Below are 23,749 nucleotides of genomic sequence, written 5' to 3'. Positions count from 1 at the left end.
TAATTTTTTGTTTTGTGTACATATACAGAATCAATACAAGTATATTCTTACATTCTTTTCAAACATTTTTATATATTTTTTTCTTTAAAATATAACAAAACAAAGTATTTTGCTAAGAACTACTTATGATTAAGTCAGGAAAGTTTTTTAAAGGTATTAGCCATAAATTAACTAAAACAAATTAATTCACAAGACCAATTTTGTATTTACATGTTAAAGAATTCGTTCAATTAGATGGCTTTATCGTTTTTTGTTCCACTACATAAATACTATTATTGTACATTCAATTACATTCATTGATTTATGTAATTGGACATATAAATTTGTTTCGTTCACACTTGCATTTTTATGGTATTCGCAAAGTTTATTGACTTTTATTGTTATATTTTCTCATCATATTTTTCTTTTCTTCTGGAGACTATGCATCTCCTACAAATAAATGGTTGATATTCAGTTTTTATTTGCAGTGCACTAGAGTAACGCTTGAATGTGTAAATTTCTATAGAAGAATTAAAATAATTGGAAAAGGTAAAAAATGTTAATTCAAAGGTTCAAAATCTTCTGAACCTGAGAACGATCCCAATATATTACTCAAACAACTATTCGAGAGTGCCACACAGAAAATTCTTTAATTTTAATTGAGTTTTAAAAAATATTAAATTAAAAATTTAATTAATTTTTTAATTGAAACAAAAATCAATCACAAAAATTAAAAGCCCGTGTAAAAATTGGGGGATCTGATTTGATATGGTTAGATCTTTGCCAAGATATGGTCAGATCTGAGCAGATCCGAAAAATGGTTATATCTGGTCAGATCTAAATACTATGAAATTGGATCTGATCAGATCTCAAAAATGAGACACATCTAATCAGATCTAATTTGATATAATTGTATATTATTTGATACATTTGTATCTTTCGAGATCTTTCAACAGCATAAGATACCTGCTCATAATAAAAGCCCATAATTTGTATATCTCAATTAATTTATTTAAAAATACGAAAAGTATATGCATTACATACACTCCATAACCTAAACATAACCATTACATACACTTAAAAAATTTTAATATAAATTTAATTCCATCAAAGTCAATTAAGGAGGTATTGTTGTCCAGGGTTTTTTCGTTTGTTTTTTCTTTAAGGCAATCTGTAATGAAATTTAGTAAATAGTATTAGGAATTAAATTGAACTATATAAGCTAGTATAAGGATTGCTTTGGATCATTCTTCTTTAAGTTGCAATAAAAGTTGCTAAAAAGGTTATACTTTTATGTTGCTTTTAATACTCACATTTAAAGAGAATTCGTGAACAGTGATCAACATATCGAGTGATGTCCGATTCAATGTTTAGCTCAATAACATGGGACATCTTTCTTATAATCGAGTCTGAACGGCAATTCACGTTGCGTTGAGAAAACTTAGAGAATCTTTGAAGCAGTAAGAAATGTCACCAGCATTACTGTGAGGAGATAATCCACCGCCGAGATAATTTTTGGTCGGAACTGGGATTGAACGCATGACCTTTTGAATGTAAGGCGGGCATGGTAACCAATACCACCGTGGTTTCCTTTTTCCTAATCTAGAAAGTATTAAAACAATATATGGAAAGAACTACGTAAGACATGACAAATACAATCTACTTACCTACATAATCTCCGCAATAAAAGAAACTACAATTTACCAAATTAAAACAATTAAGTATTTCTTAATTTTCTCGCCTTTCTTGTGTTATCTTTGTGTTATTAATGGGTTTTTGTTGAGACTGGAAGGCTGTTCACACTAAAGGCCGAATTGGTTTGTCGAATTTAATGGAAACATGAAGGACTTTTATAATGTATAAAACCCATTTATTAGAAAATATCGATGTCTCCATTCCAAAGTACGCTAAGTCTAAAAAGTGAATTTTACAGGCAACAAGTTAAAAGTGTTTTTGGAATTTCTCAAAAACCGTTTAAGATATAAATTCACTTTTTTCGGTCTTAAAATCATATTTATTGTGGATTTTTTTAGTATGTACGAATTGAAAATAATTATAATAGACCATGGCTAAAAATGACTTAGACCACTTTAGACCGATTTTTTTTTGCCCTTTTTGGATTGGAAGTTTGTAAAACTTTTGTCACAGACTGCGTACAATATTAACAATAACTTTTGATAGAAGTGTCCAATAAATTCGAACATTTGAAAGGATGCAATTCACATCAATGCGAATAAAAAACAACGAAAAAACAAAAAATGCTAAGTTGACTTAGCGTATTCTGCAATGGTTTTTCTTATATAAAGAGGCATTTCAAGTAGTTTTAACGTGTTCATGATTTTTTTATTACCTTTTGGACCGTATTTAACCCCATATATAGTCAGATATGATGTTATATATACCATATCTTATTTGATATAGTGCTATACATGGTTCTATCCAAGCATATATTATTAGATATGGGAGATATAATTAGATATTACACTATATATGATGAGATCTGCGATTATATCTAACCAGATCTAGCGCCATATATAGCATATCTGTGCAGATCTAATTATATCTGAACCAATATCTGAACAGATTAAATTAGATAAAATTTGATATTATTAGATAGGATTGGATCCTCCAATTTTTACACGGGTAGTATCAATTAATTTTTTAATTGAATTTCAATTATTTTTTTAATTGAATTTTAATTAACTTTTTTAATTGATACTATAATTTCTGTGATTGAAGACATTTCGTTTAAAAATTGATTGGATCAATTAATTTCGTGATTGAAGACAAAAAAATAGTTTTTTGTGTGTAGGTTGAATCGCCGCTCTACTTTTCATAAATGTTCACCGTTCAACAATAGTGTACTGCTTTGGTATGAATTCGGGGTGAATCCACTACTAATTATTGTTCATATAATATTTGGTAAACTTGATCAGTTATGAATAGGATAGTTTATCCAAGCTGCTATAACAACAACATTTTCGAAGCTTAATAATATCATAAGTCGTGAAGGTGATGTGATGTACACTTTATAGCTTTAGATTTCCTACAATACAACACGTTTTAAAATAAAATGGTTATGTATTTTGAAATTCTCTTTTAGCAATTTTACTCAAAAATCTATAATTTAAAAACTAATGAAATTGTACTGAACTGTGCGAATCTAATCCCAAATATAATCGAACGTAATTTGACCGATTACTGCAAGCAATATATCATGCGTTTGAAAATATATTTTGAAATGTACAGTGAGCCGTTATATCTACGATTTTATTAAACATTATTTAATTGACCTATAGAGCATTTAAGTCTCTACTTAATTTTAAAAATCAAAGGTGAAAAACTCAACACTGATAAACTCTTTATTAAAATAAGCTGTATACGAAGTCTACAAAAATAAAGCCCAATAGTTTTGCTTTGTCATGGTGCTTAATATGGTGGATTTATAAGTTACAGAGTTTTTAAACCTTTTCTCCATCTTTTTCGTTATTTTTTTTTGTCACATTGGACTGAATAGTCTAAGAAAGCCTGCCACTTTAACCTAACTTTTCATTTTTGCGATAACCGGAAAATCAAAAATCCATATTGAATCTCAAAACCTGCGAAAACCTAACTTTAATTAGTATACTATAAAAATTATTGCATCGTCGTTATAATTAAAGTCAGACTCAAAAAAATGGACAGGGTCCAAAGTGGGCTAATGCAAACCAAAAAAGTTACGCGTGGATTTTTAGAAAAATCCCCTATAAAAAAATTGTTTTACCCAAGGGTCTTTGAATTTTGAATATATGCTTTATTGAGTTTTGTTTGAATGCTATATTATATTTGTGTAGAATTTATGCGTTGGACATCAGTATCAGTCTTTAAAAAAAAAAATAAATCACTAATTTTTTCCTCGGGCTAGTGCATGATTTTTGTATATAGCCCCTTTAATGTTTTCCAAAGAGTAAATTAAAGTGAATATAGACAACATAATTCCAATAATCTTTAACGTGGGCAGATTGAATTCGTTTTTGTTTTCTTTTTCATCTAGCATACTTTTTCTTACCAGTCATGTGCTTTTCTCACATAATCTGTCAGCATACGCTAAATTATGACGTTTCATAATTTGTTGTTTTGAAAATTGATTCTAGTGAAAAATTATAAGTTGTTTCTTGATATGCTAGGTATACAATAAATACAAATAAATAAAATTGACATTAATAAATATTAAGTTTGTTTAATATTAATGATAAATATTTTCATTTAAAAGTGGGTATTAAGTTCGAGTTTAGCCGCTAAAATCGTCATTTTTCACGATTACTTTCCTTTACTAATCCATTTTAAGGAATACAAACTTTGTGAAAAGTTGCTTTGGGCTATTCCCCGTCAATTATAATAATAAAATTGCAACAAATATGTATAATTTTATGCCTGCATTGTTTGTTCATATAAATTTTTTAGTGATTCAATTACGTTATTTATTGATCCAATTAATTTTTTAATTGAATTTGCGCCAATAACGTAAATAATAGTATCACTCACACCATTAATTAGAAATAAAAGATATACTTGTTTAAAAAATTGTTTTTTTTTCCGGTACCTTCAATTAATATTTTAATTGGTTCAATAAAAAATTTAATTGATTTTGGTCGAAAGCACCATCTTTTTAATTGGGGTAATCTATTATTTATTGTGTTTTTATTTATTTATTTATAATTATTTGTCCATTAGATTAAATAATTTTCTTGTCATTTTATATTTTCTTATGAGTTTTCCGATTATAATTATAGTTTGATTATACCATGCGCCATACTGTGGAACAGGGTATTATAAGTTAGTGCATATGTTTGCAACACCCAGAAGGAGACGAGGTCGATCTAGCCATGTCCGTTTACATATCTATTCCCTACTGCGCAAACAATATTATTTTGTATTTTTAAATCACTCTGAAGATGGCATGTGTATATATTTATTTGTGCTACCTTCCTTCCTTTGTCATATAAGCAGTATTACAAACACATCTGAAATCTCAATACGATTACACGTATTGCATTTTGACAGTGTAGTATTCACACCACTATCTAACGTAAAATACTTTTGAGCTTTTTGTAAATTCATTCAAATCAGCTGTTCACCAACCAATCATAGGTTTCGGTTCACAAACGAGCCCCCTTTTTCAAATACAAATGAATGAGATTATTTTGTATAGCAGAAGTGTATGAGAGTGAATATGTGATTGCTTGTTATGTGACGAGGAGGGGGCCTAGGTGGGTAAGAGGTTTTATTAAGACGCGCGTGCATTTTTAAGTCGAAGAACAATATAATAAAATGTATAAGATTAGAAAAAACAACGGTACATGGCAGCTTAAATGTTACGCCCAGTTTGTCTAGGTGCTATTGTTTTCTTATAAAAGTCTTAAGGTCATATTCTGCTTGTTTTATACTCAAATGCATTGGTGTGTGTGGTGTGTTTTGAAAAGGTGTGTGGCTTGTTGCCATGCTGTGACGTATGGAGTATGTGAGATGTTGTGATTTTCTCAAATAATTCACAATAATTTACTGAAGATAAAAAAATCAATCTAACATATTAATACTATATGGTTCCTTTCAGAAATAAAAACAACTAAGGAAAGTCTAAAGTCGGGTGGGGCCGACTATATTATTGCCTGCACCTCTTTGTAGATCTAAATTTTCGATACCATAACACATCCGTCAAATGTGTTGGGGGCTATATATAAAGGTTTGTCCCAAATACATACATTTAAATATCACTCGATCTGGACAAAAAACATATATATGGGAGCTTTATCTAAATCTGAACCGATTTCAACCAAATTTGGCACGCATAGCTATAATGCTAATTCTACTCCCTCTGCAAAATTTCAACTAAATCGGAGTTAAAAATTGGCCACTGTGGTCATATGACGGAAAATCGGGCGAAAACTATGTATGGGAGATATATCTAAATCTGAACCGATTTCAACCAAATTTGGCACGCATAGCTAATTCTACTCCCTGTGCAAAATTTCAACCAAATTGGGCCAAAACTCTGGCTATTAGAACCATATTAGTCCATATCGGGCGAAAGATATATATGGGAGCTATATCTAAATCTGAACCGATTTCAATCAAATTTTGCACACTTGACTATACGACTAAGTGTTATGTTTGTACAAAATTTCAAGCAAATCGGTATATTTCAAACAAATTGGGCCAAAACTCTGGCCTCTAGGACCATATTAGTCCATATCGGGCGAAAGATATATATGGGAGCTATATCTAAATCTGAATCGATTTCAACCAAATTTGGCACGCATGCTACAATGCTAAATCTACTCCCTGTGCAAAATTTCAACCAAATTGGGCCAAAACTCTGGCTTTTAGGACCATATTAGTCCATATCGGGCGAAAGATATATATGGGAGCTATATTTAAATCTGAACCGATTTCAATCAAATTTTGCACACTTGACTATACTACTAACTGTACTCCTAGCGCAAAATTTCAACCAAATTCGGCCAAAAATCTGGCTTCTGGGGCCATATAAATCCATATCGGGCGAAAGATATATACATGGTTATATCGACTCAGAGACCCACCCTGAGCATTATTGCCAAAGACACCATATGTATAATATCTCGTCTCCTTCTGGGTGTTACAAACATATGCACTAACTTATAATACCCTGTTCCACAGTGTGGCGCAGGGTATAAAAACCTTTGTCACCACCTCTAAAAAATGTTCCTTTAGGTCACTGGTTTGGTTTATGACGATATCCTCCAACCTAGCCATAGGTTATTACCCAGATAATGATTATGATCACCCCAAATTTGTGTTACTTATTCACGGGGAACATGGCACATATTGCCCAGATTTTAGACTCTATATTATCGATGAGTGCTGCCTTAATTGGGAACTTAGGTTTCCCATAACCGTGTCGTAATGTAAAGTGTACGTGGAGTGGAATTTTGAATGTTTGTTAATATATGCCGTGATTGCTTTGGTCCATCAATTCGTAGACGTGTTTCAATATGTATGTGGGCAAAAACTATAGAGACTTTGGTCATCATTCTGAAATTCTTTTTCATTCTGGCAAAGCTATTTGGTGCTCCTCAATATAATCCCAACGAGGACAAACGATTCGAGTTTAATGTCTTCAATACACTCAAAACTGTTCCTCCGGGGCGGTCCCTTAAATTGACTAAACAGTCACAAGCCATGGTGGTTGTAGAACGATATTGGTAGAATTTTTGGCGAAAAACTCTAGAACTGACCCCTTACTAGTTTTTGCCCGCAGTAGTATATTGAGAAAAAGAGTTAAATTTATATAAGGTTAACTTATAATGTTATACACTTAGCGAAGAACCAAGGTTGTATCGATGATGTTCGAAGAAAAGAATATTATGGAGTTTCTTTGAGGCAACTATGTACCATTTTCACCGCAATCCAGTGAACATAGTGCTAATAACATGCTAGTAATTTAATATTATTTTTAGTACAATTTTTTTTCTATAACTTGATTGGGATTGAACCGAAGCGAACATTTAATAAGGATGTCCCTTGTCATTGAGATAAACATAGAACCAGGCTGCAATCATTGATAAAAGGGTTTGAAATTGTTTCAGTACGTGCAATGATTTCTTTGGTCCTATTTAGAATAAAATATTTTGGAAATTCCCCTTACATTACGGTGAATTAAAGCGATAGGCAAATATTCCATAACAAACCATTCAGATGCGCAGTATTTATAATATTTGTGGATCATGACTGTCAACCTCCGACAACGCTTTATAATTAAAAACAAACAAGAAAAAATATTATAATCAATAATCAACGGCTTGGACGTAACATAATCATTTTAAACGCTGATTCGTCTAGAGGAACGTGTTCTTCTAGATCACTTTTTCTATCGAATTATATGTCTGTTGCTAAGTATTATGTGTATAGACCGGTTTTTGTAGGTATTCGGTATTCTTGATTATAGGTTCAACTTTCAAATTTTTAATCTACAATCACCCTGTGCTCTCGCAGACAATATACGTATTGTTGTTTTAATGTTATCGCTCACAAATAATAAATAGAAAAAAAATCACAAATGTAATTTAAATGTCAATAATTTTTTGGGAAAAAGTGTTTTCATTAGGAATTTTAATAATATTATTAACTCATGTACAGAAAACTTATTATTGGGATACTAAGAGGTTTATATTATTATAAGACTTTGATTGAGTGGAACGATAAGTGTGTCGAATATCTTAATTTATGGTTCCGACTTATTGCCACCGAATGACGATACCGACTCTTCGTTTCTCTGGTTACAGATTCTTGGGTCAATCAGTTCGATGGTATCGATTCTTAAAATGGCGTCAAGATGAGGCACGAACAAATTTACTATTCTGTTTTCATCGCAACAATTCGAGACTCACACCCTCAAATATAATCGCTTTTGTAACATATATTTTTAGAATTTTTCAAACGAAATATTGTTTGTACCGCGCAAACATGCTATGTTTCGCACGACCGCAATATCTCAACATTTGTGCAATTTAATCAAACCGTGCTACATACATGTATTCATTGTATTCGACTCCACACAAAGAAAAATGATTTTCCTCCGGAACAAAATTTTAGACACACTTTCCTACAAAAAATTTCTTTAAAAACAATAAATATTGAATTTACAACAAGAGTTTTAACATTTGTCATTAATATGTTTAGTTTCTTTCAATGAAAATTTCTGAAATTTGGTTTCTGAGAAAAGAAATCTCTTCTTTCAGTGTACAAATAAATGTTTTTAATTTATTTGAATATACTTTTTTTTTTAATTTTTTGACAATTTACTTTTCGTTGTAAAGAAGTTTGGAAGAGAAGAATAGACTTTTTGTTATAAATGTTGACTCTTTTACAGGATGTGAAAACATGTTAATAAAGGCTAACTTTTTTTTTTGAATTTTCTTGCTTATTTCTTGCTTATCTTGCATCTTCCCTCATATATTTCTCACTTCCATTTGATTTTCTGTAATACAAACAAAGTAGAAGATATGGTTAGATTTTATAAAACTTTTCAAATTTTACATTTCGTTCACATTGAATCGAAAAAAAAGCTATCCATCAGACCATGTGGCTCTTATTGTCATCAACAGGAAAGAAAATAAACAAACAATAAATACATCTTTTTGAAACGGAAATAATGTAATTTTACATATATTCTAAAATTTCGAAAGGAAATTCGGCATTAAATACTACTATATTAAATTTTTACTACGAAACTTCAAAATGCTTCGTACTCAAGACATAAAACCTGAAAAGAACAGTGATCGACATAAACGAAGGGGACAGCGATTTTAGAATATAAAGTAATTTTTTATTGCAAAAATAAAAATGTTGTAACATTTTTTTTGGTTAATACAGTTTGAACTTTTCGTGGAAATTCAAAAAACTAACAAAAGAATAACGTTATCGATACCCGTTTTCCAAACGATTTTTTCTTTGCGTGATATTACCAAACAAAGAAAATCGGATACGACAAAATTGTTTGTTTGTTTTCTTTACTTGTTTTTATTATAGAGTCTGAGTCAGTTTATGAACCTAATTAGATATCACTGCACTTTAGCCCTACATTCCTTACATTATAACAGGGCAGCAAATTTTCGCCATATCGCAAACAAAACGTCAATAAAAAGTAAGGTGTAATTTAGATATAGAACGAATAAAAGGTTTTGCAATAAAATTTTTATCAATAACAATTGGCTGATCAAAGCACGCCCTCCAATCCATCCGCTTAAATGGGGTGTGTCATATGGAGCTTTTTTATTTAGTTTTAAATTTAGCTCGCTATTGCTTGGCTAACAAACGAGCTAATTTATAATCACATATGAGTAATAACATACGCAGTGAAATTTTTCCATATAATTTTCTTTCAAATCTTTCTATATATATAACGTGAAAATTATTTTACGATGGTTTTCATCCAAATGTAGCATATACGCTTATAAATTATTAGACTCTTTTAAAATATAATAACAAAGTATATTCCCGTTAAGGTTCGAACGCAGACCACGGGGTGCGACCTGGATTTCTACCTTTAGAAAAAGTCAACGAAAATTTCTTTTTAGGAACCTAAAGGGAGAAAAAAGAAAAAGTTTTATTCAAATGATATTTTACTAAATTTGATACTCACAGAAAATAGTTCGCATTTTTCTAAAATGAATGATTCTTACTTATATAGTTTTCATAAGTATCAAAAATGAGGAAATTTACTTAAATTGTGCGGTCAGCTGAAATAATGTATTATGTTTAATAAATTCTCCTCTCCTACATGGTAGTACACGGACGAAAAAGACTGTTTTTCATATGTTTCGGTGTAATAATTATATGTTTGGAATTCAAATTTTTAGCACATTATTTTTAAGTGCAAGCATATAATGTTCTCAAACTAGCATAACATGTTTGCGACATATATCTTGTTAGTATATTAATGTTAGAAATAAGAGAATTGTTTTGTTTTAAAATGTTGATTTAAGTAACTGTATAAGGCCTTTGTAAGGCTTAGTTACATATGAAAATAAATAAATTAAATTAAATTAAAATATATTATGTTTGGGACATAACATTTTTTTAAATATAATATGTGTGGATGCAAACATATGTTAATTTAGAAATTACATATAAACATATATGTGTGTGTATAAAAAGAGCGAGTATAAAGAAAGATTGTGAATGGGAGAAATAACGAAAGGCCGATAGCCTCTAGTTGCTAGTGCCCGTATAAATAAGTTTATTATAATTTGTAATTATAATAAATTAAGTAATAAAAAACATCAACACAACACAGTGAGTCCAATATGAAGGAATATGTAAAACGTAAATGTTTGTATACGGCAAATAAATATTTGCCGTATAATATTCGAATAGATTATAAACAGTGTTTTTTTATTTGTAATCCAACACAAGTATGTTTATGACATTTTGCTGCAGGAAAAAAAAATGGATTGGCGCCTTAAAAATATATAGCCTAAGGAGAAACATAATATGATTGAACAATACAAACAATAATTTGTTTGGACGAATCCTGCAAATATATATGATTGAAGCAGAATGTTTTAGGAGTATATGTTACAGAAGCGATTTTTTTGAGGGTGTACTTACCAAGTTTTTGCCGGGGTGCTGTTTCCCATTTGAATGTACATATTTTTTCCAGTGATATCGGCATACACATATTTAAAATTTGCAAAATATTTTATCGATACGGAATGTTTTTTCACAAAGAGACAAAAAGTGTCATCGATAACATTTTAGAAGAATCTATTTTTAATGTAATGTTTCTCTTCTGGGCTGGATTGTTGCCAACTAAGTCATTGCGCTTTACTCTTGAAAACATTTCTGTTAATATTTAATTCTGTTGCTATTGTTTCATTTTTTGTTGTTGATAATTTTAAAAAGGTAAATGAGCCAAAATAAAAGCTTTGATAGCGAAATGTGAATATTTGCTTTGTATTTGGAATGTGGAATTTCCATAATCAAAATACATATTTTTTGACAACTTTTTGTTCTAATTCTAAATAAAGCCAAGTACTTTGATTATAACATAGATTATGTCCGTCATAGACCATTCTTTTCAACTTGTTGAAAAACAAGTTGTGCAGTCGTCTTTACTAATAAAAAATTTTCTCATCAAAAAAGTTAATAAATGATAACTGATTAATAAGAATTATTACAACGGAAACGGGTTATTACGATCAACACATATGTCTGTGGTCACAACCCATAATAGCCTAAGTCTGTTTTTCAATATTTTCAGTACAGGAGTTTAAAGTTTTGAATCTTCACTGAAAATCAGGAGAAGGTGTTTTTTGGAAAACTTTGCTACAGATTCCTAGAAGAGATACAAACATGGAAATTTTAGAGCAAATAAATTTAAATGCGCTGAATACGATGGTGCTAATAACTCAATTGTGTCCTAACTCGAGTTAGGCTGTTAAGGGTATCACAATGGACTCAATTGTCTAAGTGAGCCTGATACATCGGGCTGCCACATTACCTAACCTAGGCTGTTAAGGGTTGTGACCACAGATATATGTAATCAACATATATTTTTATGGCCGTATTCAACTAAAACTTTTCACTGAAGCAAATATTGGCAATTGTATTAAAGGGTGATTGGTCAAAATTTGGTCAAGGGAAAACACGTGTAAATCGGTGAAATCGTTTATTTAAAAAATCAAATTCAATTTCTTTTTCAAGTTCAATTAGTATAAAATTCAGGAAAAATATTCAGTTAGGCTTTCGCTTTTCCAAATCCGAATTGCCGGGCCTCACGCTTGACACCTGCCATCAGATTTTGTACAGCCACCTTGTCCACCTTCTTCGCCGCAGAAAGCCAGTTTACCTTGAACTGCTGCTCGTCCTTAGCAGTTTTTTTGGTCTACTTTAGGTTCCGCTTCACAATAGCCCAGTATTTCTCAATTGGGCGGAGCTCTGGCGTGTTGGGAGGGTTCTTGTCCTTGGGAACCATCTGCACGTTGTTGGCGGCGTACCACTCAATGGCCTTTTTACCGTAATGGCAAGATGCCAAAGAAACACGGAACAACCGTGTTTCTTCAGGAAAGGCAGCAGACGTTTATTCAAACACTCTTTCACGTACATTTCTTGGTTGACAGTCCCGGAAGCTATGAAAATGCTGCTTTTCAAGCCACAGGTACAGATGGCTTGCCAAACCAGATATTTCTTTGCGAACTTTGACAGTTTTATGTGCTTGAAAATATCTGCTACCTTTCCCCTTCCTTTTGCCGTATAAAACTCCTGTCCCGGAAGCTGCTTGTAGTCGGCTTTGACGTAGGTTTCGTCGTCCATTACCACGCAGTCAAACTTCGTCAGCATCGTCGTGTACAGCCTCCGGGATCGAGCTTTGGCCGTCGTATTTTGTTTATCATCGCGATTTGGAGTCACTACCTTCTTGTAAGTCGATAGTCCGGCTCGTTTTTTGGCTCGATGCACGGTTGTAGATGATACACCCAGCTTATTTGCGGCATCTCGGAGAGAGAGGTTAGGGTTTCGCTTGAAACTACCGACAACTCTCTTTGTCGTCTCAGCGGCTTCCGGTTTTCGATTTCCCCCCGATCCAGACTTCCTGGCTGTCGACAAACGTTCCCCAAACACTTTAATTACCTTTGTAACGGTTGATTTGGCAACTTTTAGCGATTTTGTCCGCTTTGCGTGCGAGTAGCTCGGATTTTCGCGATGCGCGAGCAAAATTTTAATACCCTGCTCTTCTTGCTTGGACGGCATTTTGACAACTGAAGAGTGAATTCCAAAATCAAAATAGGAGCACCATTCTACACACAGACACCTTCAAAATGAGGGGTGTTCAGGTTTTTTAAACGCAAAATTGAAAGAAATACGTCAAGTTTATATTGACCAAATTTTGACCGTATTACCCTTTATTGTAACAAATATGTTTGAACAAAAAACATTTACAATGATACTGGCAAATTTCCTTGATTTTAAAATAATCTTATAATCTTTATTTAAAAGTTTTTTGTTTTTGGACTGTCGTTTATATAATTTTTACGGTTGGTATATTTGCCTACCTAGCGTAAAAATTAGAAAAATAAAATTATTTTAATGATTTTGCTTGTTTTATTAATTTTTTTTAATTTTTAATGCACACTAAAATTTACCTGCTCGTGAATCCCTTAATAATAAGAAAAAAATTTCAAAATCACTGTTTTTCCTTCCCATTTTCTTGTGTTCTGAAATAATTTTCTGGTCCCGTCAAGATTCATTATAGGGAATTTCGAATGTATTTTAAAAAGGAATTGGAAAGATCGATAAATTTATCATTTTGCGATGATTATTGTTCTAGGGTAAAAAATTCTTCTCATTGTGACATTTTGTCTTGCGGATTGTGATCATATAATGTATAAATCAGATTGGACTGAAAAAGGCTGGTCCGGACTGACTCCGAGTCAAAGAAGCGGAGAATTATGTCTTTAAGACATTAGGTTAGGTTAGGTTAAAGTGGCAGTCCGATTAAGATTCAGGCTCACTTAGACTATTCAGTCCATTGTGATACCACATTAACTAAAAGTACCTATTACATATGGGCACTTCTAGTTTTAACCGCTGAACCTTATTGATTATTTTTCTTTGTTGAACCAACCAGATTGTTCCAAAAATATTAGCAGACTGCTTAAGTTAACGTTTTCCAGATCCGCCAGTAATCTGAAGCTATATGCTCCTAAAAGTTGCTTGCGCTTTACACAAAATGCAGGACACTCACACAAGAGGTGTTTAATTGATTCTATTTCCTCATACAATAGTCATTATACTTCGCGCCAATAGTTTTTGCAAAATCTCCTACACGGTTGAAAAAGACTGTTTTTCATATGTTTGGCTATAAACATTATATGTTTGGAACACAATTTTTTAAACACAATATTTTTGAGTGCAAGCATATAATGTTCATAAACTAGCATAACATGTTTGGGACATATATGTTAATATGTTAGAACATATTATGTTTGGGACATAAAATGTTTGTAAATATAATATGCTTGGATGCAAACATATATTAATTTAGAAATAGCCTATAAACATATATGTGTTTAGTAGCTTGGAGCGCTATTTAACAGGGAGCGATATTGAATTAAGTTGGTGGTTGTTGCTTGTTATTACAAAATTAACATTTTATTTTTCCTTGGGCAATTGATCAGCTACTTCTTTGATCCTTACAAACTGTGTGGTCCGCTGTTCGAATCCCCGTCCGACAAAAGGTAAAATTAAAATAAAAAAAATCATAAAATTGAATAGTTTCTTCTACAATGTTTGTATTACAGAAAAAGGTGCTAAAAACTAAAAAATCTCGTGGAAGTGAGAAAGATGTCGGGGAATATACAATTGGGCAAAAACAAAATTTTGAGCATTCAGGTCGAAAACCTATGTTGTTAGCACCTATATTACCTGTTTATTTTCATAATTCATTATGATTGTAAATATATAAATAAATAAATAAAATTTTGAGCACAATATTGTTTGGGAGAATTTTTTTTTAAGCATATAATATTTTTGGGTGCAAAATGCTTCCAAACATATTATATGTTCACATAATAACATATTGTTTTTTGGAAGACAACATTATTGAATTTGGATGCAAAAATACAAAATGTTTGGAACTTAGACTACCCAAACATATATTGTTTAGATCAATATGCTTTCAAACATATTATATATTGGAAGAGATCAAACATATAAATGTTTGGGCAATACCCAAAAATATATATGCTTGAAGCAAAATATGTTTGGGAGTATATGTTACAGAAGCGATTTTTTGTGAGCGTGTATCAGGCAGCGACCCGTTATAGCAGATATCAGGAGTGATATCTGACGTCTCGAGAACATTAGCATATCTAGTGTGCGGTTTAAGTTGAAATGGGGCCATATTTGCTTGGTGTCGTTACAACCCTTGCAATTCTCCCATCGAACATTTGCCATCATAACAGCCTTCTCACGCAGCATGAGCTTGCAGGTAGCTAGGGGCATACCAACAAATTCTAGTTCCCCTGGAATATGTAAGGTAGTCCCTAGCCTTGCCAACTCATCCGCTTCGCAGTTCCCCGGTATGTTCCTATGGCCAGGCACCCATATTAGGTGAATATTATACTGCTCAGCCATCTCATTGAGAGATTTGCGGCAATCGATGGCCGTTTTCGAGTTGAGGAACACAGAGTCCAAGGATTTTATTGCAGGTTGACTGTCTGAGTATATATTAATGCCCACATTTTTTGGAACATTACTTCTCAGCCAATTCGCCACCTCTCTTATTGCTAATATTTCAGCCTGAAAAACACTACAGTGATCAGGTAATCTTTTCGCTATTCGAAGTTCCAGATCTTTAGAATATACTCCGAAACCCACTTGGCCATCCAATTTGGAGCCATCAGTGTAGAAATCTATATATCTTTTATTCCCCGGGGTCCGTGTACACCACGCCTCACTGTTGGGAATTAGAGTCTCAAACTTTTTGTCGAAAAGTGGACTCGCCAAAGTGTAATCCACTACGTTAGGCACATCTGGCATTATTTTGAGTACCGAACTGTGACCGTAACTTTTTTCCGACCACAGCGATAGCTCGCGCAACCGCACAGCCGTTGTTGCAGCTGACTGTTTGGCCAAAATGTCTAAAGGCAATAGATGCAGTATGACATTAAGGGAGTTTGTTCCTGTCTTGCTGAATGCACCTGAGATACACAAGCACGCCATACGCTGAACTTTGTCTAAACTTGTCGGCTGGTGAAGTGCCGGCCACCAGACTACAACACCATATAGCATTATAGGTCTAACCACTGCCGTGTATAGCCAATGTACAATTTTTGGTTTTAGTCCCCACTTTTTCCCTATTGCCTTTTTGCACGAGTATAAAGCTACCGTTGCTTTCCTCGCCCTTTCTTCAATATTAAGCTTAAAGTTCAGCTTCCTGTCCAAAATAACGCCAAGGTATTTTGCACACTCCCTAAAGGGAATTTCAATACCCCCTAAGGAAATGGGCCTAACCGTGGGAGTTTTGCGATCTTTGCAGTACATGACTAATTCTGTCTTTGCAGGATTTACCCCAAGACCATTGTCTTTCGCCCATTTCTCAGTCATCCGGAGGGCCCTCTGAATAATATCTCTTTAAGACATTGAGTTTTCCTTACTCGATACTAGAAAACAAATTGCAATTCATTCCTTCTGAGCTATAATTGCAAGGAGAAATCCGAGCGACTCTTTGAAAGAATTGATTAAATAGACATAATTTAGATATGTGACCTCTTAAAATTTATCCATTCTGCTTACAATTTTTTTCAGTTCAGTTCACCAGTGTGGTATCACAATGGACTAAATAGTCTACGAGTAAGTCCCAGCAAAAAATACTTCAGCAGTAAAAAGTTTAGTTAGGCTTTTTGGTATACAATAAAGTAGGCAGTGCATCCACACTGCATGAATCGGTACTAGTGAGCCTGATACATCGGGCTGCCACCTAACATAACCTACAAGTTTTTTAGCTTCAATAGTAAAAATAGGTAATTAAAAAAGATTTTTATTAAAATTTCGCCATATTTTTAAAGTTTTAATTGATTCTATTGATACGAGGGCGGTTCAGAAACTTCTTAGCCTATCAATGAAAGGGAATAGTTAGTTTTTCAAAAATATTTTTATTTTTCAATATAATCTCCTGAAACTTCAATACACTTAGTCCAACGCTTTTCTAGCAATTCTATCCCTTGATTAAAATAGTTTTCCTCAAGGTCTTCAAAATAGTGGTTTACAACTGTAATTGCATCTTCATTTGAGGTAAAACGCTTGTCGGCAAGGAATTTTTTTTTAGATTTGGGAACAAGTAAAATTCACTGGGAGCTAAATCAGGAGAATAAGGTGCGTGGTCAAGCAACTCGTACTTTAATTCGTTGATTTTAGCCATTGTTAAAACACTCTTGTGCGCTGGTGCGTTGTCTTGATGAGAAATTATTTTGTTGTGTTGTAAGCCAGGACATTTTTCTCGAATTTGTACATTTAATTGATCCAAAAGGTTGCAATAGTACTCTGAATTGTTTTACCCTTTTGCAGATAGTCAATCAATAAAATACCTTTGAAGTCCCAAAAAACCATTGCCATAACCTTACCAGCCGATTGAATTGTTTTTGCCTTCTTTGGGGCACTTCCTCCAGCTTCAGTCCATTGTCTCTGGAGTATAGTGGTGGATCCATGTCTCATCAACAGTTATGAAACGACGCTTAAAATCCATTTTATTTCGCTTAAAACGATCCAAACAAGCTTGAGAAATGTTCATTCTTATGCGTTTTTGATCGACAATTAACAAACGCGGCACCCATCTAGCAGAAAGCTTTTTCATCTGTAGTTCTTCATGCAAAATTAAATGGACTCGACCATTTGAGATGCCCATGATAATATTAGCAATTTCACGCACTTTTATTCGTCGATCATTTAATACCATATCATGCAGTTTGGCTACAATTTTTGTTATTGTTGCTGTTTTTGGACGTCCACTACGTGGTTCATCTTCAATGCTTGTATGACCACGTTTAAATTCAGCAACCCAATTTTTTATTGTTGCATATGAAGGAGCACTTTCGACTAACACATTAACCATATCATTATGAATTTCTTGTCCCGATAAACCTTTTTTATGTAAATATTTAATGACAGCACGCATTTCAAATTTTTCCATTGTAAAAAAAATTGCGGATGCGTCTTTTTTGAACACCTGTTTCTGTATGAAGGAGTTACCAGATCGAAACAAAATTTAACATGTGTTCATAACAGAAATGGAAGTTTCCAAAGCACTTTTTTCTGCTTTTAAAAATAATTGAATCAAATTTTATTTTTTTAGTCGAAGGAAGAATTATTATTTAAATAGAGAAGAATTACAACAGATACAGCCTTCAATGATCATCATAAAATTTTATTTCTATAGAAAGTGTTAGATCACCCTGTAAGAAGTTGTTGGCTCAATGTGTTTTGACTTTATACAGTAGATAACGAATATAAGAAACTCTGAGAAACACATTTTTCCTTTCATATTGAATTCCAGACATTTTGCTGATATCGATATCAAATCTTATCAACTTTATTGCTGCGTTTACTGTTAAGACTATTTTTCAAGAATTTATCATTGACAATGGATGCACAGTGTCTTATAGTACCATGGAATTTTATATTTATACCCTGCGCCACACTGTGGAACAGGGTATTATAAGTTAGTGCATATGTTTGCAACACCCAGAAGGAGATGAGATAGACACATGGTGTCTTTGGCAATAATGCTCAGGGTGGGTCTCTGAGTCGATCTAGCCATGCCCGTCTGTCCGTCCGTCCGTCTGTCTGTGAACACATTTTTGTGATCAAAGTCTAGGTCGCAGTTTAAGTCCAATCGCCTTCAAATTTGGCACAAGTTCCTGTTTTGGATCAGAATAGAACCCTATTGATTTGGAAGAAATCGGTTCAGATTAGAGGTGTGCGCGTGACTGAAATTTCACTCACATTCACGAAGAAAAAAAATTTTTAAAGAAGGCTCACGCACGATACGTGTGGTAGCCAATCCCTGGTAGAAAAAGTTTCGTTAATACGATGAATTTCTACGTTGTATTAACGAAATTCTTCATTAAAAGTCAGCCAACGTAGCATTTCGTTAGAACAACGTAATTTTACGTTATATTTACGAAACCATTTATGGAATACATTTCGTAGTATTAACGAATAATTACGTTGCTATTACGTAGCCTTTTCGTTGTATTAACGAATATTATTCGTTGTATGAATGAAATGTATTCATTGTATGAATGCAGCTTATACGTTGTATGAACGAAAATAATTCATTGTATGAACCCAGTTTTTTCATTGTATGAATGAAAGGCGAACGTTGTATAAATGAACACAAACGTTATATTAATGAAACCCAACCAATTATTGCATATGAATGTAGTCATTGGTAGTGTATTATTTTTTGTTAAGATCTTTGAAATATGATTTATATACACTAGGAAATAATATTTATTGATAAAATAAGTAATTTAATAATCATATATTGTGACTTTCACTTAAGAAAAAAAACCCTTTATGTATTTCTTAGACCAAATGATAATCGTATCGCCGTGTCCATTTATCCAATTTTTTTGCAATTGTTCCGCCTTCTTCATCTGAAAGTTCACTTCCCCCGGGGCATTTTCACTAAAGACTAAACATTTATACTAAATTTCTTGCGAATATACAAAAAACACCAATTTAACTCACCCACCATCTATGTTTATTATTCACAACGAAACTGTAATGAGCCTGTGCACTCTTCAGCGAAAAGAAGGTAAATGTTGTTAAGGTTTGCCCATCAGACAAGTTTTCTGTTTAACTTTTTACCGTTTGTTTTTCAAGACGCACACGCAAACATGTGCTTATTGCCATGCTTACATGTGTATGTACAAATTACATAGACGCTACAGACGTATTAGAGAGAGAGTATGGAGAGACGTTTTAGATAGAGAGGCAGAAATACTCAAACTCCCATTCGTATTATTAATGAACATATTTCATTAATATGACGAAATATGACAATTTAAAATTTATTTTTTAACGATCCATATCATTATATTAACGATCGCTTTCGTTTTACAAATGAAATTTTCAATTCCAGTTTCGGAGTATATAAAACGACTATTTTAAAGGCTAAAAGTTTCCAAAAGTTACTCTCTATGTGCAAATGATTATAATAATTCCATCTTGGAAAAATATTTATTCTAATTCTTGAAAAAATTACAAAGTTAATATTCGTAATATTAACGAAACGTGTTTCATTAATATAACGAAAAACTAAAACACAAAATTGTCTTTTAACGATTGATTTCGTTGTATTAACGATCACTTTCGTTCTTATAACGAAACATTTCGTAATATTAACGAAAAATAATCAACGACGCCCGTTCGTTAATAGTACGAAACGTTTTTCTACCAGTGCACACACATTCACGAAATGAAAACCAGTACTCACGCACGCTCACTCACGAATTACTTTTAAAGCCTCACGTTCACGCACGATTTACGACAATTCACGTGCACTAGGAATAAAATTAGTAGTGTGTGCTAAATTTTATTGAAATCGGTTCAGATTTAGATATAGCTCCGTCATATGACCACAGAGTTCAAAGTTGTAGTCCGATTTACGTGAAATTTTGCACAGGGAGTACAATTAAAATACTAAGTATGCATGTCAAATTTGGTTGAAATCGGTTCAGATTTCTATATAGCTTTCATATATATGCTTTTCCGATTTGGGCAAAAATGACCAAAAAACCCACATTTTCCTATAAATACCCACATTTTTTTTTATAAAATCGCCACTGTTAAGTCGAAAACTTGTAAAAATGACTCAAATTTTCCTTTATTTCTAATACATATCTATCGACCGATAAATCATAAATACACTTTTGCGAAGTTGCCTCAAAATTGGTTCAGATTAAAATGTTTCCCATATGTTTTTACTAACATAGTGTACCATCCCAGCCGACTTAAATTTTAAGTCAGATTTAAATGTATGTATGTATTTGGGACAAAAACCTTTATATATAGCACCCAACACATTTGACGGATTTGATATAGTATCGAAAATGTGGATTTACAAAGTGGTGCAGGGTATAATATAGTCGGCCCCGCCCGACTTTAGACTTTTCTTACTTGTTTGTTATAAATGTTAGGAAGTTGGGTAGATTTCAAATATAAATTTTAGTTTTCCTATAAAACATTTTATTTCTTTTCCTGTGTGTTTAGGCATAAAACTCAATCGTATTCCGCGAGTATAATCTCAATATTTTGAATATTGATGTTTATTTCTTTCATATTCACTATGCGTTTTGAGTTTATTTCCATATGATTGTTGCCGAATCATCGATTAATTGAAAAATAAATACGTAAATGGTTCATATCACTCTCGCTGACTGACGTTTCAATTTTTTTATTCTCGGTTAACACTATCGTGCTGATATTTCTGAAATTTCGTCAATAAGAAAAATAATCTTTATAAAACAAAAGTATGGAGCAAAAAGCTCCTCAAAAGGGCGCATTTTAACATCATTTCATACGACTTAAATGAAAATACTTTGGAATATCAATAAGCTTCCCAATGGACTTTATTCACCCGTTGTATATAATTATACAACCGTAGTACTGCTCGCACAGATTGCAATATCAATCGCAGAAAAATTATTATTTGCTTTGGAATGATTTTATTGTCTAAGGAATAGTTTTAATTCAAGTAATATTATTTATTTAAATTCAAGTAATATTTGATTGGTGTAAATTTCGGAATTTGGATATACATCTATGACAGAGAAACGTAGAATTCGTCATAAGTGGCGATTTTTATTGGTTTGATATTTTATCCATTCTATGTACTTTTTATGATATTTGATTAGGTAAAATTTAGGGTTTTGGGCCATAGTGCATTTTCGACCACTTGTCCTGAATACCTTTAACCCTTCGAGTATTATAAAGTAGCCTTACAAAGTACAAATAGTTCAATTGATCGAAGTATTTTTTCTATACAATATATAGAAGTATTTGTTCTATACGTTGTCGAATCGTAGGAAATATTACGATATCGAATAGCTACGAAAACATTTTAGGTATTTAAGAAAACGAAATTTGTATACTATTGTAAAGTGAATGTAAGTAAATACATTGTTTAGAATCTATATGCTGCGTGCACATATTTAATTTGGTTAAACAAAAAGTATTCAAAACGCTAAACTTCAATCTATATGCCCAACAATTTTCATTTCATTACGAAAAGTTCCTATTTTATATTTTCGTAAAGATCTTTCCTGATATTTCCCAACCAAAAGAAGTACGTACCATTCTCACACTACAAAAACTTTTTGAGGTATTTAAGAAAACGTTATTTTTTGACATTTTTATACGATTGTTTAGTAATCGTTTCGTCTGAGTTTTTATACACTGTTTAGAATCTATATGCTGTGTAGGCACATTTTTGGTTTGGTTAAAAATAAAATATTCAAAACACTAAACTTTAATCTATACACACAAAAAAATTTTTTTTGATTTCAATCACGAAAATCGCGGATTCAATCATTTTTTTAATTGAAATGTCTTCAATCACGAAAATGATAGTATCAATCACCCATTTTGATTGAAAACCAACACGATTTTCAATTAAAAATTTAATTGACTTTTGTCACGGAATCAATTAATTGTGTGATTGAATCCATTAAAAACGTGATTGATTTTTAATATAAAATTCAATCACAGTTTTAATTGAATCAATTAAAATTTTAATTAATTTCGCGACAAAAAACAATCAACTATTTGATTCATTCAATTAAATAATTAATTGAAATTGGCTATAAATTTCAATCAAAAAATTTATATATTGCGACCCCAAAATCGTATTTAATTTTATTTAAAATAAAAGAAAATATGTGTTTCTTATAAAACATATTTAATATTTTATTATTTTTTGAATTATGCAATAGACAAATAAATTTGGTTCTTGTCATTTGTGGTTTGTTCTAACATAACTTAGAAATACAATTACATAAATTATATAAATCATTATCTTCCTTATAATAATAACCATGTTAGCATGGTCCTTCTAATATGTAGATGCGCCTAGATTTACAATAAATCAGCAGCCTGTAAACTAAATTAGTTTTTCTGAAAGTAAACAGAATAATTCGAATTTAATTTTGTTAAATTAAAAGTTAATTTTGTTAAACATTACCTGCATAGAATATCAAGTTCAATTCTTAGTTCCAGGTTGCAGATTTATAATCTTCTTTTGCAGTTGTAGTCTTTTAGCATAAAAAGGTGTATTAAGGAGCTCGGTAATTTAATTTTAGTAACAATTCCTTTCCAAAATTTCCGCACTTTGAAATCGTCTATTAAAATTTGAACCAATCATAGACAAAAATAATGGGAAAGCAATGTAATATTGATGATACTTTGCAAATTCTAAAAATAGAAAAAATATATAAATGGGAAATACATATTTTTATTATTTTCGGATATTTTTCATATTTTTAAATCCAAAAGAAAGAACTTTTTTACCATTACATAATTCAGCTCATTAGTTTATATATCAGATATACTGCTCTCTACTTGGGTTCAAACTGAAAAAGGCAGGTAAAACAAAAATACAATTTAATGCCGCAACTTCAAGGTGAATCTTCCAACAAACCCATACCGCTCTTGGTTTTAAGAAAACTAGGAGTGAAAAAAGATTATAATT

At 32.1% G+C, this 23,749-nt stretch overlaps 1 protein-coding gene and 1 long non-coding RNA gene across 2 annotated transcripts in view; one reads left to right on the top strand and one right to left on the bottom strand.

Moving 5' to 3' along the window:
* SCaMC (Short Calcium-binding Mitochondrial Carrier) overlaps nucleotides 1–23,749 on the top strand; it is a 55,564-nt gene that overhangs the window by 6,540 nt on the left and 25,275 nt on the right. The window lies entirely within an intron of this gene.
* On the bottom strand, nucleotides 969–2,185 carry LOC142233690 (uncharacterized). Its single transcript, XR_012721471.1, has 3 exons — nucleotides 1,647–2,185; nucleotides 1,293–1,581; nucleotides 969–1,150 (listed from the first exon to the last, which is right to left on the bottom strand). It is a non-coding gene; the product is annotated as an uncharacterized LOC142233690 (long non-coding RNA).

The sequence above is a fragment of the Haematobia irritans genome, chromosome 4, assembly GCF_050003625.1.
Source record: "Haematobia irritans isolate KBUSLIRL chromosome 4, ASM5000362v1, whole genome shotgun sequence".
NCBI classification, from domain to species: Eukaryota; Metazoa; Arthropoda; class Insecta; order Diptera; family Muscidae; genus Haematobia; species Haematobia irritans.
This window is presented reverse-complemented; position numbering and strand designations above follow the sequence as displayed.